We start from the raw sequence: 23411 nt of genomic DNA, 5'->3' as shown, positions 1-23411 counted from the left end.
AAGAAAGCTGAGCACAGATGAACTGATGCTTTTGAACTGTGGTGTTGGAGAAGACTCTTGAGAGTCCCTTGGACTGCAAGGAGATCCAACCAGTCCATCCTAATGGAGATCAGTCCTGGGTGTTCATTGGAAGGACTGATGTTGAAGCTGAAACTCCAATACTTTGGCCACCTGATGCGAAGAGCCAACTCATTTGAAAAGACCCTGATGGTGGGAAAGTTTGAGGGCAGGAGGAGAAGGGGATGACAGAGGATGAGATGGCTGGATGGCATTACCAACTCAATGGATATGAGTCTGTGTAAACTCCAGGAGTTGGTGATGGATAGGGAGGTCACAAAGAGTCAGACATGACTGAGCGACTGAACTGATACTTTAAAATACAACTCATTAATCAAAAAGTCTGAGGCTCGGGTTTAATATTCTGAATGGGCAAATTTAAGACTTTGTTGGTGGTGAAGATTACTTTTGTTATGGAAATTGGAATAAATTAAAGAGCTCTTTAGTTTCAATAATATTTAATACCATCAACTGAGTGCTTAGTATGTGCTAGATACAATAAGTCCCCTACATACAAATGAGTTCCAAGAGCACATCCCTAAGTCCAATTTGTTCATAAGTCCAACAAAGTTAACCTAGGTACCCAAATAACAGTTACCTATATAGTGGTGTACTGTATGTAACAGGTTTATAATAATTTTCACACAAATAATACACAAAAACAAACACAAAATATAAAGAAAACATTTTTAATCTAATAGTACAGTACCTTGAGAAGTACAGTATTACAGTACAACAGCTGGCATTCAGGGGCTGGCACCAAGTGAACAGGCAAGAAGGATTACTGACTGAAGGGGGAAGGGCAGGTAAGAGATGGTAGAGCTGAAGGATGGTCAGCAATAGGAGATGGAGGGCAAAATGCAGTTTCATCCATGCCCGATGTTGATGGCACAGGTTCTCATTCCTTGCTGGATTCACTTCTATCTACCCTCTTTGACAAAATTGTCCAGTGATATCTGGACAGTAGATCTGTTTTTGCTCATCATAGATGACATGGCAGCGCTGGACTGCATTCTGAACAGCTCCTGCAACCTTCCTGTACCATTCTCCGTTCAGGTCCCATGCCTCAAAACTAACAGTGCCTCCTTAAATAAAGAAAATCCAGTTAAGGGTGAGGGTGGGATGACTAGGGAGAATGGCATTGAAACATGTATAATATCATATAAAAAACGAATCGCCAGTCCAGGTTCGATGCATAATACAGGAAGCTTGGGGCTGGTGCACTGGGATGACCCAGAGGGATGGGATGGGGAGGGAGGTGGGAGGGGGGTTCAGGATGGGGAACATGTGTACACCCATGGCAGATGCATGTTGATGTGTGGCAAAACCAATACAATATTGTAAAGTAAAATAATTATAATAAATAAATGATAAATGGTTAAAAAAAAAAGAAAGAAAATCCCCCTGCCATTCCCTGTGTCATCAAACTCTTCAGTTCTTCAGTTACTTCTTCCTCTTGTCTCTCTTTGCCCTTTCTCTGGGCTTCGAGTTCCCGCAGGTCTTTAGTAAGCTCCTCATGTTGCACAGCAACAGTACTGTACACTAAAGTACACAAAAGCACAACTGCGTGTAGAGGATGCACGCACATGACAATGTATGCATGTTTGCATCTTTGAAAGTTCAAAGCTTGAATGTTCGCATGAAGGGGACTTACTCTACTGTTGTAAACCATCTTACTTATGATCTCATTTAACACTCACAGTGTCCTTATCGGATGGGGCTATAATCATCTCCAGTTGACAGATAAGGACATTGAAGCAAAGAAAAATTAAGTGGCTTGTCTGGGCTAAAACAGCTTAGATAGTGTGGCTGGTATCTGAACCTAGGCAATCAGGCTATGGTGTTTGGGCCCCAGTCATTTAAAACAGAACACAAATTGTGTGGAAAATTCAAATATGACCTGCAGGGAAATACTAGGAATTGATTGAAAATTCCAAGGATATCAGCCAGAAAGAAGATCAGAATTTCTGAAGTTCACATCTGGTTACCTTAGCTAGTTTCTGTATCCAACACTTTCTCTCCTTATCAAGCTTCCTATGATTCCTCTATCATCATGTCACTCTTTTGATCAAAAGCTTCCTAGGGCTTCTTTCTGCCTACTGCTGCTGCTACTGCTAAGTCGCTTCAGTCGTGTCCGACTCTGTGCGACCCCAGAGGCGGCAGCCCACCAGGCTCCCCCGTCCCTGGGATTCTCCAGGCAAGAACACTGGAGTGGGTTGCCATTTCCTTCTCCAGTGCATGAAAGTGAAAAGTGAAAGTGAAGTCGCTCAGTCATGTCTGACTTCTAGCGACCCCATGGACTGCAGCCTACCAGGCTCCTCTGTCCATGGGATTTTCCAGGCAAGAGTACTGGAGTGGGGTGCCATTGCCTTCTCCATCTTTCTGCCTGATAGATCTCAAACTTGAATGTGGATCATACACACCTGCGGAGCTTACTTATAATACTGATTTCATAAGCTGCAACCCAGAAAGTTTGATTTAGTAGGTTTGGGTGGGGCCTGGGAATCTGTGCTTTTAGCAAGGTTTGCAAAACATTGGCCTAGGTAGACAAAGCCTAAACACTTTGTTCTAGCATTCAAGGCTGTTCATGACCTGGCCCCCACCCACCTAACTCCTCATAGGAACACTCTATTCTAGAAAGGCCACTATCCTCAAACTTCTCATGGAGGGAGGCATTTCTAACTCTAAACCTTTGCCCACACCCTCCTACGCATCTGGAATGACCACCTGCCTTCTTTCCTCCTATCCAAACACTACATGCTTTAAGGTGAAGCCCAAGTTTCACCTCTGCTACAAGACTTAAAATCCTTAAACTCTCCAGCCCAGAAGGTTATCACTCTTTTTCTGAACCATTAAGTCTCTACTGTCTGATCCCAATCCTTTTGGTATTTAACTGATTTCAAGAGTATTTGCCTTCCTTCCCCAATTAGACTGATGAGTGCCACTACCCACATGTTTCTATTTAAATGTAAGCTAATTAAGATTAGCTGACCCATACCTCCACAGGAGACTCAAACACAGGTCTGGCTCAGTCTCTGTGGGGCCTCTGGGTCCTGGTGTGCACAAGGTTTTGTCTGAGCCCTCCAAGCATCTCTGGTAGGTATGGGGTTTGATTCTAAATGCGATTTCACTCCTCCTACCATCTTGCTGGGGCTTCTCCTTTGCCCTTGGACATGGGGTATCTTTTTTTGGTGGGATTCAACATTTTCCTGTCGATGGTGGTTCAGCAGCAAGTTGTATTTTGGAGTTCTTGCATGTCCTTCTACTCTGAAGAGGTAGAAGGACATCTTCAGAGTCCTTCAGAGTCCTCCAGAAGATGAATGCATGTCCTTCTACTCTGCCATCTTGCCATACATCAAAACCATCCCCAAGAAAAGGAAATGCAAAAAGGCAAAATGGTTAACCGAGGAGGCCTTACAAATAGCTGAGAAAAGAAAAGAAGCTAAAAGAAAGGAGAAAAGGAAAGATACACCCATTTGAGTTCAGAGTTCTAAAGAATTACAAGGAGAGACAAGAAAGCCTTCCTCAGTGATCAATGCAAAGAAATAGAGGAAAATAATAGAATGGGAAAGACTAGAGATCTCTTCAAGAAAATTAGAGATACCAAGGGAACATTCCATGCAAAGATGGGCATAATAAAGGACAGAAATATTATGGACCTAACAGAAGCAGAAGATATTAAGAAAGGGTGGCAAGAATACACAGAAGAACTGTACAAAAAAGATCTTCATGACCCAGATAACCATGATGGTGTGATCACTCACCTAGAGCCAGACATCCAGGAATATGAAGTCAAGTGGGCCTTAGGAAGCATCACAATGAACAAAGCTAGTGGAGGTGATGGAATTCCAGTTCAGATCAGATCAGATCAGATCAGTCGCTCAGTCGTGTCCGCGACTCTTTGTGACCCCATGAATCGCAGCACGCCAGGCCTCCCTGTCCATCACCAACACCCGGAGTTCACTCAGACTCACGTCCATCGAGTCAGTGATGCCATCCAGCCATCTCATCCTCTGTTGTCCCCTTCTCCTCCTGCCCCCAATCCCTCCCAGCATCAGAGTCTTTTCCAATGAGTCAACTCTTCACATGAGGTGGCCACAGTACTGGAGTTTCAGCTGTAGCATCATTCCTTCCAAAGAAATCCCAGGGCTGATCTCCTTCAGAATGGACTGGTTGGATCTCCTTGCAGTCCAAGGGACTCTCAAGAGTCTTTTCCAACACCAAGTTCAAAAGCATCAATTCTTTGGTGCTCAGCCTTCTTCACAGTCCAACTCTCACATCCATACATGACCACAGGAAAAACCATAGCCTTGACTAGACGAACCTTTGTTGGCAAAGTAATGTCTCTGCTTTTGAATATGCTATCTAGGTTGGTCATAACTTTCCTTCCAAGGAGTAAGCGTCTTTTAATTTCATGGCTGCAGTTACCATCTGCAGTGATTCTGGAGCCCAGAAAAATAAAGTCTGACACTGTTTCCACTGTTTCCCCATCTATTTCCCATGAAGTGGTGGGACCGGATGCCATGATCTTCATTTTCTTAATGTTGAGCTTTAAGCCAACTTTTTCACTCTCCACTTTCACTTTCATCAAGAGGCTTTTGAATTCCTCTTCACTTTCTGCCATTAGGTGGTGTCATCTGCATATCTGAGGTTATTGATATTTCTTCCGGCAATCTTGATTCCAGCTGTGCTTCTTCCAGTCCAGCGTTTCTCATGATGTACTCTGCATAGAAGTTAAATAAACAGGGTGACAATATACAGCCTTGACGTACTCCTTTTCCTATTTGGAACCAGTCTGTTGTTCCATGTCCAGGTCTAACTGTTGCTTCCTGACCTGCATACAAATTTCTCAAGAGGCAGATCAGGTGGTCTGGTATTCCCATCTCTTGAAGAATTTTCAACAGTTTATTGTGATCCACACAGTCAAAGGCTTTGGCATAGTCAATAAAGCAGAAATAGATGTTTTTCTGGAACTCTCTTGCTTTTTCGATGATCCAGCGGATGTTGGCAATTTGATCTCTGGTTCCTCTGCCTTTTCTAAAACCAGCTTGAACATCTGGAAGTTCACGGTTCACATATTGCTGAAGCCTGGCTTGGAGAATTTTCAGCATTACTTTACTAGCGTGTGAGATGAGTGCAATTGTGTGGTAGTTTGAGCATTCTTTGGCATTGCCTTTCTTTGGGATTGCAATGAAAACTGACCTTTTCCAGTCCTGTGGCCACTGCTGAGTTTTGCAAATTTGCTGGCATATTTAGTGCAGCACTTTCATAGCATCATCTTTCAGGATTTGGAATAGCTCAACTGGAATTCCATCACCTCCACTAGCTTTGTTTGTAGTGATGCTTTCTAAGGCCCACTTGACTTCACACTCCAGGATGTCTGGCTCTAGGTCAGTGATCACACCATCGTGATTATCTGGGTCTTGAAGATCTTTTTTGTACAATTCTTCTGTGTATTCTTGCCATCTCTTCTTAACATCTTCTGCTTCTGTTAGGTCCATACCATTTCTGTCCCTTATCGAGCTCATCTTTGCATGAAATGTTCCTTTGGTATCTCTGATTTTCTTTAAGAGATCCCTAGTCTTTCCCATTCTGTTGTTTTCCTCTATTTCTTTGCATTGATTGCTGAAGAATGCTTTCTTATCTCTTCTTGCTATTCTTTGGAACTCTGCATCCAGATGTTTATATCTTTCCTTCTCTCCTTTGCTTTTCGCTTCTCTTCTTTTCACAGCTATTTGTAAGGCCTCTCCAGACAGCCATTTTGCTTTTTTGCATTTCTTTTCCATGGGGATAGTCTTGATCCCTGTCTCCTGTACAATGTCACAAACCTCATTCCATAGTTCATCAGGCACTCTATCTATCAGATCTAGGCCCTTAAATCTATTTCTCACTTCCACTGTATAATCATAAGGGATTTGATTTAGGTCATACCTGAATGCTCTAGTGGTTTTCCCTACTTTCTTCAATTTAAGTCTGAATTTGGCAATAAGGAGTTCATGGTCTGAGCCACAATCAGCTCCTGGTCTTGTTTTTGCTGACTGTATAGAGCTTCTCCATCTTTGGGTGCAAATAATATAATCAACCTGATTTTGGTGTTGACCATCTGGTGATGTCCATGTATAGAGTCTTCTCTTGTGTTGTTGGATGAGGGTGTTTGTTATGACCAGTGCATTTTCTTGGCAAAACTCTATTAGTCTTTGCCCTGCTTCATTCCGTATTCCAAGGCCAAATTTGCCTGTTACTCCAGGTGTTTCTTGACTTCCTACTTTTGCATTCCAGTCCCCTATAATGAAAAGGACATATTTTTGGGGTGTTAGTTCTAAAAGGTCTTGTAGGTCTTCATAGAACCGTTCAATTTCAGCTTCTTCAGCGTTACTGGTTGGGGCATAGACTTGGATTACTGTGATATTGAATGGTTTGCCTTGGAAACGAACAGAGATCATTCTGTCGTTTTTGAGATTGCATCCAAGTACTGCATTTCGGCAGAGAAGGCAATGGCACCCCACTCCAGTACTTTTGCCTAGAAAATCCCATGGACGGAGGAGCCTGGTAGGCTGCAGTCCATGGGGCCGCTAGTCGGACACGACTGAGCGACTTCACTTTCACTTTCCACTTTCATTCATTGGAGAAGGAAATGGCAACCCACTTCAGTGTTCTTGCCTGGAGAATCCCAGGGACGGGGAAGCCTGGTGGGCTGCTGTCTATGGGGTCGCACAGAGTCAGACACGACTGAAGCGACTTAGCAGCAGCAGCAGCACTGCATTTCAGACTCTTTTGTTGACCATGATGGCCACTCCATTTCTTCTGAGGGATTCCTGCCTGCAGTAGTAGATATAATTGTCATCTGAGTTAAATTCACCCATTCCAGTCCATTTCAGTTTGCTGATTCCTAGAATATCAACATTCACTCTTGCCATCTCTTGTTTGACCACTTCCAGTTTGCCTTGATTCATGGATCTGACATTCCAGGTTCCTATGCAATATTGCTCTTTACAGCTATTTCAAATCCTAAAAGATGATGCTGTTAAAGTGCTGCAGTCAATGTGCCAGCAAATTTGGAAAACTCAGGAGTGGCCACAGGACTGGAAAAGTTCCGTTTTTATTCCAATCCCAAAGAAAGGCAATGCCAAAGAATGTTCAAACTACAGCACAATTGCACTCATCTCACACTCTAGCAAAGTAATGCTCAAAATTCTCCAAGCCAGCCTTCAACAGTACATGAACCAAGAACTTCCAGGTGTTCAAGCTGGATTTAGAAAAGGCAGAGAAACCAGTGATCAAATTGCCAACATCAGTTGGATCATAGAAAAAGCAAGAGAATTCCAGAAAAACATCTGCTGCTGCTGCTAAGTCGCTTGAGTCGTGTCTGACTCTGTGCGACCCCATAGACAGCAGAAAAACATCTATTTCTGCCTTATTGATTACACCAAAGCCTTTGACTGTGTAGATCACCACAAAGTGTGGAAAATTCTTAAAGATATGGGAATACCAGACCACCTGACCTGCCTCCTGAGAAATCTGTATTCAGGTCAAGAAGCAACAGTTAGAACAGGACATAGAAAAACAGACTGGTTCCAATTTGGGAAAGGAGTACATAAAGGCTGTATATTGTCACCCTGCTTATTTAACTTCTATGCAGAGTACATCATGCGATGAAGTGCAAGCTGGAATCAAGATTGCCAGGAGAAATGTCAATAACCTCAGATACACAGATGACACCACTCTTACGGCAGACAGTGAAAAGGAACTAAAGAGCCTTTTGATGAAAGTGAAAGAGGAGAGTGAAAATGCTGGCTTAAAACTCAAGATTCAAAAAACTAAAATCATGGCATCCAGTCCCATCATTTCATGGCAAATAGATGGGGAAACAGTGGCTGACTTTATTTTGGGGGGCTCCAAAATCACTGCAGATGGTGACAGCAGCCATGAAATTAAAAGATGCTTACTCCTTGGAAGAAAATCTATGACCAAACTAGACAGCATATTAAAAAGCAGAGATGTTACCTTGCCAACAAAGGTCCATTTAGTCAAAGCTATGGTTTTTCCAGTAGTCATGTATGGATGTGAGACTTGGACCCTAAAGAAAGCTGAACTCCAAAGAATTGAATCATTTGAACTGTGGTGTTGGAGGAGACTCTTGAAAGTCCCTTGGACTGCAAGGAGATCCAACCAGTCAATCCTAAAGGAAATCAGTCCTGAATATTCATTGGGAGGACTGATGCTGAAGCTGAAACTCCAATATTTTGGCCACCTGATGTGAAGAACTGACTCATTTCAAAAGATCCTTTTGGACTCTGTGGGAGAGAGAGAGGGTGGGATGATTTGGGAGAATGGCATTGAAACATGTATAATATCATATATGAAATGAATCACCAGTCCAGGTTCAATGCAGGATACAGGATGCTTGGGGCTGTTGTACTGGGATGACCCAGAGGGATGGTATGGGGAGGGACATGGGAGGGGGGTTCAGGATGGGGGAACACGTGTACACCCATGGCAGATTCATGTTGATGTATGGCAAAACCAGTACAATATTGTAAAGTAATTAGCCTCCAATTAAAATAAATAAATTTATATTTTAAAAAAAAGGAAAGATCCTGATGCTGGGAAAGATTGAAGGCAGGAGGAGAAGGGGACAACAAAGGATGAGACGGTTGGAAGACATCACCAACTCAATGGACATCAGTTTGAGCAAGCTCTGTGAGTTGGTGATGGACAGGGAAGCCTGGCATGCTGCAGTCCATGGGGTTGCAAAGAGTTGGACATGACTAAGCAACTGAACTGAACTAAGATTAAATAAAATTACAAATTCTGTTTCTCAGTCACACTGGTCATATTTCAAGTGTTCAACAGCCACACGTGTCTCAGTCAGCATAGATGGTGAACACTTCCACCTCACAGAAAGTTCTAATGGACAGCATGGCAGGAGGCTGCTATGATTGTCACAGTCACAGCTACCTTCTTACATACACTCCCTATAAACATTGCTTGCTCTGAAGCTAAAATAAATATGTATCCTGACCACAAGAAATGAGTTTTCTTTTTAAACTCTGATTCCCATTTCCAGTAAAAATAAGGAGCTCAGATGATAAGTCTCAAATGTAAGTATCACTCAGCATTTCTAATCAAGTCTCAAACCCTTGCCTTTTCTCAGTTCTCATCCTCCTTCACCTCTTGGCTGTACTTGGCATTATGTAGAGCAGATTTCCCTTTTCTACTCAAAATGCTCTCTTCCTTTGCTTCCATGATGCTGTAACAAGAACTATCATCATTAATATATTGAGCTTTTACCATGTGTCTAGCACTGTGTTAAGCGTTTTATAGACTCATCAACCATATAAAGTAAATACTATTATTATCACCATTTTATGGATGAGGCACGTAAAGTTCAAAGAAGTTAATTGATTTGCTCAAGATCACAGAGCTAGTAAGTGCTGGTGCAGGGACTAGAACCCTAAACCTCTCTTAAGGTCATTGCTAGATCAAATAGGCAAGGCAGATCATCAATTCCAAAATCAAAGAAAGGAAACAACCCATTGAAGGGAATCTCTTCTTTTCTTTTCTCCCTACTTTTCTACAACTCTCTTTCATTCTGGCTCACATACTGCTCTGGTAGATTTTCAAGGTCTTAGCAGCTGGGGAATTTAAACCCCATTACTAAGTAATTGAGAAAAAGTAAACCATAGTAGGTCAGGGAGAGAAGAGACCATGTACTACTGCCTTTCATTTTCAGGAATTCTGTCTCTTCCTAAATACCCTGTAGGCCCTTAACATTAAAACTTGTGTTATTTAGGACTTAGAATTTTGATTCCATTTTAATTACACTGGAGACCACTTATAGTTTTCCTGTTCTCTGGCCTAGGCTTTGTGTCCAGCAGCTAATTCCAGAGCTAGTCAAACATGACAGAGAAATGCTGGAGGAGTTCGACTTTAGGTTGAAACAGTCACCTGCTTGCTAGTGTTTCATGTTACCCTGTTTACTGATACCCTTAAGCATGTCAAACTCAGCATTCCTGGCCAGTACACAAAGGGTGAGGATGCAGGAAAAACAGTTTATAGCAACCTGGATCTCTGACTTCATGTAAAACAGACAATTAACCTGTGGATCCCCCAAACTCACCAGACTCCCATAATGTATTCTGAGCTACACAAGGTATAGTTACTTGAGACAGGGAGCTACATTAATGATTGTGAAGATCCTTCAGGGTTTGAAGACTCCATTACTTAGGTCAGAAAAGAATAAGGAGTATGGAAAAATCTCTACCTTCCTCTCAGTTTTGCTATGAATGTTAAACTACTCTAAAAAATAAAATCCTTGTGGTTGCCAAGATTGGAGGGTGTTGGGGAGGTATGGATTTGGAGTTTGGGATTAGTAGATGCAAACTAGAGGGTGGATAAAGAACAAAGTTCTACTGTATAGCACAGAGAACTATATTCAATATGCTGTGATAAACCAGAATGGAAAAGAATATGAAAACAAATGTTTATAACTGAGTCACTTTGCTATGTAGCAGAAATTAACACAACTTTGTAAATCAACTATACTTCAATAAAACTAAGTACAAAATAAAGTCTTAATAAAAAAATAAAAATAAGAAGTACCAGTTTCTCTTCCTAGCTCTGCCACTAACTGGCTCCGTGTGTGTGTGTGTATAAATATTTATTGAGGACTTTTCTTCATTTTACTATCCATTCATGTACCTTAAACATTATAGGATATTGTTTTGTGTCCGCATATTTTACATAAATGTAATTATACAGAATTTTATGCAAGTTTTTTTCTCAATAGTATGGTTTTGATACATTTTACTCAGTTCTGTGTTGCTATATGTCGTTATAATTCATTTCAACTGCTTTATGGAATTTCGTCAGATGAATACACCATACTATAATTTATGTATTCATTCTGTTCATAGTCATTTAGGTTGTTTTTCATTTTTTTATTATCAGAAACCAAATCCTTCAGGGGACATCTGTACATGCATGTTTCCTTGTTCACACGTGGAAGAGTTTCTCTTGATTAAAACTCCATGAGTATTTCATGTGGCAACCTGGATGGGAGAGGAGTTTGGGGGAGAATGGATACAGGTATATGGGTGGCTAAGTACCTTTGCTGTCCACCTGAAACTAGCACAACATTGTTAATCGGCTATACTCCAATATAAAACAGTTTAAAAAATAAAAAATAAAAATGCATGAGTGGTATACACCTGAAACTAACACAACATTGTAAACCAACTGTACTTCAATCAAGTAAGCAAGCAATAAATTAATAATAAAATGTATGATTAAAGAAATCCATGAGTGGAATTACTTGGTCATAGGGTAGGCATAAGTTCAGCTTTAGTAGACAGTGGCAAATACTCTTCCAAAGTAGTTATACCAATTTACACTACCACCAATGGTGGAAGAAAGTTCTAACTGACCCACGTTTTTATCAGTGCATGGTACTGTAGATCGTTTTTCATTTTAACCTCTCTGGTGGATGTGTGGTAGGATCTCATTGTGGTTTTAAGTTTTAATTCCCATGACAACTACCGAGATGAAGCACATTCCATAGGTCTATCATCTGATATGCTTTCCTAAAGCAGATATGGATAAGAACAAGGAAGAGGTGAGAGAAAGGGTGTATGGGGGTAGACTAAGGGATGAGGGTGAGATAAGAACACTGTAGAAGGGGAGTCTAAGGGCAGTAAATTACACGTTCTGAGCAGACCAGTTTCTTTCAAAGGGCTAGGCAAGTGTATACAGATTAAGGATTCTCTTAAGTTCTGCAGCTAAAGGTGTTATAAAGGTGCATATAAATGTGTATATTAAACATGTTTGAAGTAAATCATAAACGTCTGGCAAGGATCAAACATCAAGTTCTCTTTTCCACAACAGCAGCAGCTCTGGACACTTCCTGGCACTTTTCACCAGGTCAAACTCCCGATGGTTTCTCAAGGTACTCATCTCAAAAAATGACAGATCTGGCTTTGCAGATTCCATTTATAAGACCACATGATGCCAATGTTAAAGAGTAAAGAATGGTAAATATTCTTCCCTTCCTGTTTTATTGAAGTATGATTGACAAAATAAAATTGTAAAGATTTAAGGTGTACAACATGATGTTTTGATACACGTATACATTTGATACATGTATAAATTCATCTCACTCAATGAAACTATGAGCCATGCCATGTAGGGCCACCCAAGATGGATGGGTCATGGTGGGGAGTTCTGACAAAATGTGGTCCACTGGAGAAGGGAATGGAAAACCACTTCAGTATTCTTACCTTGAGAACCCCATGAACAGTAGGAAAAGGCAAAAAGATAGGACAGGAAAGATGAACTCCCAAGGTCGGTAGGTGTCCACTGGAGATCAGTGGAAAAATAACTCCAGAAAGAATGAAGATATGGAGCCAAAGCAAAAACAACACCCAGTTGTGGACGTGCCAGGTGATAGAAGCAAGGTCTGACGCTGTAAAGAGCAATATTGCATAGGAACCTGGAATCTTAGGTCCAAATTGGAAGTGGTCAAACAGGAGTTGGCAAGAGGGAACGTCAATATTTTGGGAATCAGCGAACTAAAATGGACTGGAATGGGTGAGTTTAACTCAGATGACCATATCTACTACTCTGGGCAAGAATCCCTTAGAAGAAATGGAGTAGCCATCAAAGTAAACAAAAGAGTCCAAAATGCAGTACTTGGATGCAATCTCAAGTTCGTTGATCTCTCATGTTCGTTTCCAAAGCAAACCATTCAATACCACAGTAATCCAAGTCTATGCCCCGACCAGTAATGCTAAAGAAGCTGAAGTTGAACGGTTCTATAGTAGACCATCTAGAACTAACACCCAAAAGAGATGTCCTTTTCATTATAGGGGACTGGAATGCAAAAGCAGGAAGTCAAGAAACACCTGGAGTAACAGGCAAATTTGGCTTTGGAGTACAGAATGAAGCAGGGCAAAGGCTAATAGACTTTTGCCAAGAGAACACACTGGTCATAGCAAACACCCTCTTCCAACAACACAAGAGAAGACTCTACACGTGGACATCACCAGATGGTCAACACCGAAATCAGATTGGTTATATTATTTGCAGCCAAAGATGGAGAAGCTTTATACAGTCAGCAAAAACAAGACCGGGAGCTGACTGTGGCTCAGATCATGAACTCCTTATTGCCAAATTCAGACTTAAATTGAAGAAAGTAGGGAAAACCACTAGACCATTCAGGTATGATCTAAATCAAATCCCTTATGATTATACAGTAGAAGTGAGAAACAGATTCAAGGGATTAGCTCTGACAGACAGAGTGCCTGAAGAACTATGGACGGAGATTTGTGACATTGTACAGGAGACAGGGATCAAGACCATCCCCAAGAAAAAGAAATGCAAAAAAGCAAAATGGCTGTTTGAGGAGGCCTTACAAATAGCTGAGAGAAAAAAAGAAGCAAAAAGCAAAGGAGAAAAGGAAAGATATACCCATTAGAATACAGAGTTCCAAAGAATAGCAAGGAGAGAAAAGAAAGGCTTCCTCAGTGACCAGAGCAAAGAAATGGAGGAAAAAAATAGAATAGGAAAGACTAGAGATCTCTTCAAGAAAATTAGAGACACCAAGGGAACATTTTATGCAAAGATGGGCTCAATAAAGGACAGAAATATTATGGACCTAACAGAAGCAGAAGATATTAAGAAGAGGTGGCAAGAATACATAGAAGAGCTATACAAAAAAGATTTTCATGATCCAGATGATCAAGATGGTGTGGTCACTCACCTAGAGCCAGACATCCTGGAATGTGAAGTCAAGTGGGCCTTAGGAAGCATCACTCCAAACTCAAAATGGATTAAAGATCTAAACGTAAGACCAGAAACTATAAAACTCCTAGAGGAGAACATAGGCAAAACACTCTCTGACATACATCACAGCAGGATCCTCTATGACCCACCTCCCAGAATACTGGAAATAAAAACAAAAATAAACAAATGGGACCTAATTAACCTTAAAAGCTTCTGCACATCAAAGGAAACTATTAGCAAGGTGAAAAGACAGCCTTCAGAATGGGAGAAAATAATAGCAAATGAAGCAACTGACAAACAACTAATCTCAAAAATATACAAGCAACTCCTACAGTTCAACTCCAGAAAAATAAATGACCCAATCAAAAAATGGGCCAAAGAACACCTATCCTGCTCAAACTCTTCCAGAAAATTGCAGAGGAAGGTAAACTTCCAAACTCATTCTATGAGGCCACCATCACCCTAATACCAAAACCTGACAAAGATCCCACAAAAAAAGAAAACTACAAGCCAATATCACTGATGAACATAGATGCAAAAATCCTTAACAAAATTCTAGCAATCAGAATCCAACAACACATTAAAAAGATCATACACCATGACCAAGTGGGCTTTATCCCAGGGATGCAAGGATTCTTCAATATCCGCAAATCAATCAATGTAATACACCACATTAACAAATTGAAAAATAAAAACCATATGATTATCTCAATAGATGCAGAGAAAGCCTTTGACAAAATTCAACATCCATTTATGATAAAAACTCTCCAGAAAGCAGGAATAGAAGGAACATACCTCAACATAATAAAAGCTATATATGACAAACCCACAGCAAACGTTATCCTCAATGGTGAAAAATTGAAAGCATTTCCTCTAAAGACAGGAACAAGACAAGGGTGCCCACTTTCACCATTACCATTCAACATAGTTTTGGAAGTTTTGGCCACAGCAATCAGAGCAGAAAAAGAAATAAGAGGAATCCAAATTGGAAAAGAAGAAGTAAAACTCTCACTGTTTGCAGATGACATGATCCTCTACATAGAAAACCCTTAAAGACTCCACCAGAAAATTACTAGAACTAATCAATGACTATAGTAAAGTTGCAGGATATAAAATCAACACAGAGAAATCCCTTGCATTCCTATACACTAATAATGAGAAAACAGAAAGAGAAATTAAGGAAACAATTCCATTCACCATTGCAATGGAAAGAATAAAATACTTAGGAATATATCTACCTAAAGAAACTAAAGACCTATACATAGAAAACCATAAAACACTAGTGAAAGAAATCAAAGAGGACATTAATAGATGGAGAAATATACCATGTTCATGGATTGGAAGAATCAATATAGTGAAAATGAGTATACTACCCAAAGCAATTTATAGATTCAGTGCAATCCCTATCAAGCTACCAACAGTATTCTTCACAGAGCTAGAACAAATAATTTCACAATTTGTATGGAAATACAAAAAACCTCGAATAGCCAAAACGATCTTGAGAAAGAAGAATGGAACTGGAGCAATCAACCTACCCGACTTCAGGCTCCACTACAAAGCCACAGTTATCAAGACAGTATGGTACTGGCACAAAGACAGAAATATAGATCAATGGAACAAAATAGAAAGCCCAGAGATAAATCCACGCACATATGGACACCTTATCTTTGACAGAGGAGGAAAGAATATACAATGGATTAAAGACAATCTCTTTAACAAGTGGTGCTGGGAAATCTGGTCAACCACTTGTAAAAGAATGAAACTAGATCACTTTCTAACACCATACACAAAAATAAACTCAAAATGGATTAAAGATCTAAATGTAAGACCAGAAACTATAAAACTCCTAGAGGAAAACATAGGCAAAACACTCTCTGACATACATCACAGCAGGATCCTCTATGACCCACCTCCCAGAATACTGGAAATAAAAGCAAAAATAAACAAATGGGACCTAATTAACCTTAAAAGCTTCTGCACATCAAAGGAAACTATTAGCAAGGTGAAAAGGCAGCTTCAGAATGGGAGAAAATAATAGCAAATGAAGCAACTGACAAACAACTAATCTCAAAAATATACAAGCAACTCCTACAGCTCAACTCCAGAAAAATAAATGACCCAATCAAAAAATGGGCCAAAGAACTAAATAGACATTTCTCCAAAGAAGACATACAGATGGCTAACAAACACATGAAAAGATGCTCAACATCACTCATTATCAGAGAAATGCAAATCCAACCACTATGAGGTACCATTTCACACCAGTCAGAATGGCTGTGATCCAAAAGTCTACAAGCAATAAATGCTGGAGAGGGTGGGGAGAAAAGGGAACCCTCTTACACTGTTGGTGGGAATGCAAACTAGTACGGCCACTATGGAGAACAGTGTGGAGATTCCTTAAAAAACTGGAAATAGAACTGCCTTATGATCCAGCAATCCCACTGCTTGGCATACATACTAAGGAAACCAGAAGGGAAAGAGACACATGTACCCCAATGTTCATCGCAGCACTGTTTATAATAGCCAGGACATGGAAGCAACCTAGATGTCCATCAGCAGATGAATGGATAAGAAAGCTATGGTACATATACACAATGGAGTATTACTCAGCCATTAAAACTAATACATTTGAATCAGTTCTAATGAGGTGGATGAAACTGGAGCCTATTATACAGAGTGAAGTAAGCCAGAAAGAAAAACACCAATACAGTATACTAACGCATATATATGGAATTTAGAAAGATGGTTACAATAACCCTGTGTACGAGACATCAAAAGAGACACTGATGTATAGAACAGTCTTATGGACTCTGTGGGAGAGGGAGAGGGTGGGAAGATTTGGGAGAATGGCATTGAAACATGTAAAATATCATGTATGAAATGAGTTGCCAGTCCAGGTTCAATGCACGATGCTGGATGCTTGGGGCTGGTGCACTGGGACGACCCAGAGGGAAGGTATGGGGAGGGAGGAGGGAAGAGGGTTCAGGATGGGGAACACATGTATATCTGTGGCAGATTCATTTTGATACTTGGCAAAACTAATACAATTTTGTAAAGTTTAAAAATAAAATAAAAGTGTAGTTGGAAAAAAAAAAACAAACAAAGCTAGTGGAGGTGATGGAATTCCAGTTGAGCTATTTCAAACCCTAAAAGATGATGCTGTGAAAGTGCTGCATCCAATAGGCCAGCAAATTCGGAAAACTCAGCAGTGGCCACAGGACTGGAAAAGTCAGTTTTCATTCCAATCCCAAAAAAACGCAGTGCCAAAGAATGTTCAAACTACTGCACAATTGCCCTCATCTCACACACTAGTAAAGTAATGCTCAAAATTCTCCAAGACAGGCTTCAGCAATACATGAACTGTGCAATTCCAGATGTTTTAGAAAAGGCAGAGAAACCAGAGATCAAATTGCCAACATCCGTTGGATCATTGAACAAGCAAGACAGTTCCAGAAAAACATGTATTTCTGCTTTATTGACTATGCCAAAGCCTTTGACTGTGTGGATCACCATAAACTGTGGAAAATTCTGAAAGAGATAGGAATACCAGAGCACCTGACCTGCCTCTTGAGAAACCTGTATGCAGGTCAGGAAGCAACAGTTAGAACTGGACATGGAACAACAGACTAGTTCCAAATAGGAAAAGGAGTATATCAAGGCTGTATATTGTCACCCTGCTTATTTAACTTATTTGCAGAGTACATCATGAGAAGTGCTGGGCTGGAAGAAGCACAAGCTGGAATCAAGATTGCCGGGAGAAATATCAATAACCTCAGATATGCAGATGACACCACCCTTATGGCAGAAAGTGAAGAGGAACTAAAAAGCCTCTTGATGAAAGTGAAAGAGGAGAGTGAAAAAGTTGACTTAAAGCTCAACATTCAGAAAATGAAGATCATGGCATCCGGTCCCATCACTTCATGGCAAATATATAGGGAAACAGTGGAAACAGTGACAGACTTTATTTTGGGGGGCTCCAAAATCACTGCAGATGGTGACTACAGCCATAAAATTAAAAGATGCTTGCTCCTTGGAAGAAAGTTATGAGCAACCTAGACAGCATATTAAAAAGCAGAGACATTACTTTGCCAACAAAGGTCCGTCTAGTCAAGGCTATAGTTTTTCCAGTGGTCATGTATGGATGTGAGAGTTGGACTATAAAGAAAGCTGAGGGATGGGGGAGGAGTGTTCAGGATGGGGAACACAGGTATACCTGTGGCGGATTCATTTCGATATTTGGCAAAACTAATACAATATTGTAAAGTTTAAAAATAAAATAAAATTTTAAAAAAAATAATAAAAAAAAGAAAAAAAAAAAAAAAAGAAAGCTGAGGGTCGAAGAATTGATGCTTTTAAACTGTGGTGTTGGAGAAGAGTCTTTAGAGTCCCTTGGACTGCAAGGAGATCCAACGAGTCCATCCTAAAGGAAATCAGTCCTGAATATTCATTGGAAGGACTGATGCTGAAAACGAAACTCCAATACTTTGGCCACCTGATGTGAAGCACTGACTCATTTGAAAAGACCCTGTTTCTGGGAAAGATCGAAGGCGGGAGGAGAAGGGGACAATAGAGGATGAGATGGTTGGATGGCATTACCAACTCAATGGACATGAGTTTGTGTAAACTCCGGGAGTTGATGATGGAGTTGATGATGGGAGTTGATGCCTGGCGTGCTGCAGTGAATGGAGTCTCAAAGAGTTGGACATGACTGAGCAACTGAACTGAAACATTGTGAAATGATTACTACAATCAAGCTAATTAACATATCTATCACCTCAAAGTTACTTTTAAAAAAAATAAATATTCTTTTTCCTCAGCACCAATCAAACAGAATTTTCAACAGTAGTCAATAATGGATTGTAAAGTTACATGGTTTAGAGTACTGTATTCAAACCTTCATGTGCATGTGAATCCCTTGGATATCTGTTACAATACAAATTCTGACTCAGGAAGTATGAGATGATGCCTGAGATTCTGCATTTCTAACAAGCTCCTGCATGCTGCTGATCTAGGATCACACTTTGTGTTTAGAACATGAGCTGTGAATCAGACAGATCTGCGTTTAAATCCCAGCTCTGTTTTCTTAGCTGTGAAATCTCTGGTAAGCTATTTAGTCTCTCTGAGCCTTACGTTTCCTCACCTATAAAAAGATGAAAGCACTTACCGACTTCATAGGCTTTTTGTGAAGGTTAAGTAAAATAATTCATATAAAACATGTGTAGTGCTGTGTATGGAGAGAATAATTTATAAATGCCAGCTATTGTTAATATTCTATGAAGTGGCACGCCTACACATTATGATACTCTGAAGACTGTGCTTCAGAATGATTATGTGGAAGCACTGCAAGAGCCCAGATTAATCAGAGAGAGACAGATTGAATCATATTTAGTCATACTTTATGTTAGGCTTACTTTATTATATTCTAAGTCTTTGAAAATTGAGACTTCATCTGTTTCAGTCAGGGTCCCAGCAGGAAACAGATGGTACACTCAAATTAGCATAATTAGTGGAAAGTTTAACAAAAGTACTATTCACAAAAGTGTGAGCAGAGTATATGAAAACAAAGGATATATGATAGTGCAGTAACTTGGGGCTGTTACCACCCTACACCCAAAAGGATGATGGGAGGAGGCACATACCAGAAAAAAGAGACTGTGGTGTATAGAGGGTCCCCTTGCAGGCACTACGACCTTTATTTTTAGTTAAGGAATAGCAGCCAGCCAGAGGCAATCCTATTGGAAGAAGCCAGGAACACTCTGACCTCAGTTTCTTTTCTCCCTTTCCTGTCCCACCAGGGATCTCCACTGCCCAAACCCTACCAGACGCCAAGGAAGAAAGGGAACACACTGATGTAATCCATATAGATTAGCTTCCTGGGGCACAGAGAAGGGTATAAGAGGGAAGAGGGTGGACCAGGAAGGATAGGCAAAAGATATCTGGTGTACAATTCATGACACATGTATTCAACCAAACTACTATCCAGAACAGAATTCTATTCTTCTGACCAAGCCAAAAAAGAACAGACTACTGTTTTAGTGTTAGTCACTCAGCCATGTCTGACTCTGTGACCCCATGGACCGTAGCCCACCAAGTTCCTCTGTCCATGGAATTCTCCAGGCAAGAATCTTGGAGTGGGTTGCCTGTTTTAGACAAAGCTAAATTCAACTAGTTTCTCACCAACTAATCCCAGGTTGTGCTGGCAGTAAAGAATCTGCCTGCCAATGCAGGAGATGTAAGAGACACAAGTTTGATCCTGGGGTCAGGAAGATCCTCTGGAGGAGGCAATGGCAACCCACTCCAGAATCCCATGAACAGAGGAGCCTGGTGGGCTACCATCCATAGAGCTGCAAAGAGTTGGACACTACTGAAGCAACTGAGCACGCACACATGCAAAGATCAATAACTTCCAGTGTATTTCTCCATCACTTCCAGGGTATTTCTCCATCAGATGTTCTGTAATCACCCAAAACTCAACATAGCCAACCAACCTTCCCATTTCTATCAAAGGTGGTCTTTCATATGTCAATCTCTCAGCCTTAAAACATTCTTCCCTTTCCTTCTTGTATATTTAAATCTTACCTACTTACCTTTAAGTTGTAACTCAAACACTTCTCCCTTCTCCAAAAGGTCTTCCCCCAGCTACTTTAGTGTACAGTGATTTCCCTTTTCTTGGACCCTCATTGCCAGTTATTTAGTCCCTAATGTCAGGTATTGCTATTTAACCAGCTTGGGGTAGGCATACTATTGCCCCAACTAGATAGTATACTTCTTGAAGGCAGGAACTATGTCTTAACTTTATTTTTTTCTCCCTGTCAAGACCAAGCATCTTGAGGCTTGCTGAATGTAAGTCCATGATAAACACTTAAAGAATGAAGAATAGGAAAAGAATAGCTGAGTTCAAATTTTTAATTTCATTTTTCTATGAGAGCATCTCAGAAAAAGGCTCTCTGAGGAACTGCTGACCTTACGTAGAAATATGCAAGCACAAAGGACAGCTTTGCTCTCATCTATCCACTTGGCATTTTAAAAACACTCTTCAAATAACCCTTGGGTTAAATAGAGAATCAAAACAGAAATTAAAAACTATTTAGAAATGATGAGCAAGGAAATCAACATGCACCAAAACCCATGATAAGCAACTAAAGTGGTATGCATAAGAAAGCTGTAACATTAAATTCATTTATTTGTTCTGATATATTCAAATATATTTCAAATGATAATATATGAACTATCCTGACTGAAAAAAATGAATTAAAGTCAACTCAAGAATACACATAAATAAAAGAAGGAAAGAATTAAATATTTTTTTTCAAAATTAATGGCCCATTTCATTAGTCTTCCTTCTTACAACAAAAACAAACCCTGGACAAAAATAACAATTAAGCATAAGAAGACTCTGAAAAGTGGAAAGAAGAAAGTAGACTGCCTGGAGACTATAGGATGTGAGGAACACTACAGTTGTAAGTTGCCTGGGATTTCTTTTTGCTTCTCATATATTACAAATAGGGCACTGGAGAAGCCTACAACCTGAAATTGTCAAAAGGCCCAGACCAAGAAAAGTCCCAAGAAAATATTGTTCCCTTTAGTTAAATAATCAAGGGAATGGTGGCCTAGTAGAACAGAAAATCTTTTTGATAATACCCAACCTATTCTAACCAAACATGAAAGGAAAAAATGTTCCTTCCCTGTGGTGTAAGCAGTACCAAATAGAGCCACCCATGTCTGGCCCCACATAGCAGCAATTAGACAAGGAGACTTGGCCCTCTGTCTCCCCCACAGGGGTAATATCAGTGGGATCAAACAGAGGGCAGAAATTCCACCCCACCTTTTTGGTAACAAAGAAGTGGAACAAGGCAATGCAGGATAGTGAGAGCTGGCACCCCATTTTCCCACTGGAATAATGTTAGTGGAACCATCCCCACCTGGCAGCAGTGAGGTAGTGAGAGTCAACATCCCCATTCCCCATTCTTCCCCCTGGTGCTGGGGAGGATCTAGCAGGGAGCTAAACTTCCACCCCCTCCCAGCAATAACTGGAAAGAAATGAACAGAGCCTCAGGGGGGCTGTGAGTAAATGAAAAAAGGACAGAATTTATAACAATGAAGTCTAAGAAAATAAGGAAAAAAGACTATGGAACTAACAAAGTATTCAATATTTGAAGAAATGATGGCTGAAAACTTCCCAAAGGATAAAATATGGATATTAGTAGACTGTGATAAGTTACTCACATATAAATGTAATAATGAGAACAACTACTAAAAAAAAATCTATTAAAATACTCAAAACCTATATAGACAAATCAAAATGAAATTCTTTAAAAAAAGTTCAAGGAACACAAAACAAGGTAAAAAAAATTGAGAAGAAGAACAAAAGGCAAAGGGAACAAACAAACAAATATAAAACAGCAACAAATATAAGCCTTAACATAACAACAATTACACTGAATGTAAATGACCTAAGTAAACCCACTAAAAAAATGAGTTCAGCACAGTGGTTTAAAAAAAATACATGACCCAACTATGTTGTCTACAAGAAATCCACTTCAAATACAATGACATAGCTAGGTTGAAAAGAAAAGGATGTAAAAAGATATACCATGCAAATAGTGTGAAAAGATAAAATAGACTCTGGAACAAAGAAAATTATCAGAGACTGAGAAGGAAATTACATAATGATAAAAAGTTTAATTCTGCAAGAAGACATAGCAAATCTAAGTGTGTATATATCAAACAATGGAGATGCAAAGTATTTTATAGAGCAAAAACAAATTGAAATGAAAAGACAAATAAATACATAATTCCACTTAGAAACTTTAATATCCTTCTCTCAACAACTGATAGAACTATTAGAAAATCAGCAAGGATATAGAAGAATTGAACAACAATATCAACCAACATTTGTAAAACATTTAACGCAATAGCAGAACAGATAGTCTTCTCAAAAGCCCATGGAATATTGACCAAGACAGACCATTTCTTAGACCATAAAATAAATCTGAACAAATTTAAAAGAACCAAAAATATAAAAGTATATTCTCTGACCACTGTGAAACCAAACTAGAAGTCAGTAACAGAAAAACAACAGGAAAATCTCCAAACATTTGGAAATTAAGCAACTCACATATAAACATATCATGAGTCAAAAAAAAATCCCAAGGGAAATTTAAAAAATACAGTGAACTGAATAAAAATGAAAATACAATATATAAAAATTGGAAGAATGCAGGCAAAAGCAGTGCCAAGAGAGAAATTTATAGCGCTAAATCCTTACATTAGAAAACAGGAAAACTCTTAAAATTATAAAAACAACAGTAAAATAAGCTCAAAGCAAAGACAGAAGGACATCATAATGATAAAAACAGAAATCAATAAAATTGACAACAGAAAAACTACAGAAAATCAATGGCAAAAAAGCTGGTTCTTTGGGAGAGGCGGGGGGGGGGAATCAACAAATTTGATAAACCTTTAGAAAGATTAGCCAGGAAAAGAAGATGCAATTTATCAACATCAGGAAAAAAAGAGGAAATACTGCCACAGAACTTGTATACATCAACAGGATAAGGGAATACCATGAACAA

General features: G+C 39.8%; 1 long non-coding RNA gene across 1 annotated transcript; it reads right to left on the bottom strand.

Annotated features, from left to right (window-relative positions):
• Positions 1–730: 730 nt before the first annotated feature.
• Positions 731–22114, bottom strand: LOC139181736 (uncharacterized). Its single transcript, XR_011565487.1, has 2 exons — positions 3822–22114; positions 731–1142 (listed from the first exon to the last, which is right to left on the bottom strand). It is a non-coding gene; the product is annotated as an uncharacterized lncRNA (long non-coding RNA).
• Positions 22115–23411: the final 1297 nt, after the last annotated feature.

Source organism: Bos indicus, chromosome X, assembly GCF_029378745.1.
Source record: "Bos indicus isolate NIAB-ARS_2022 breed Sahiwal x Tharparkar chromosome X, NIAB-ARS_B.indTharparkar_mat_pri_1.0, whole genome shotgun sequence".
Taxonomy (NCBI): domain Eukaryota; kingdom Metazoa; phylum Chordata; class Mammalia; order Artiodactyla; family Bovidae; genus Bos; species Bos indicus.
Note: the sequence above shows the minus strand (reverse complement) of the source record. Positions and strands in the feature narration are given on the sequence as shown.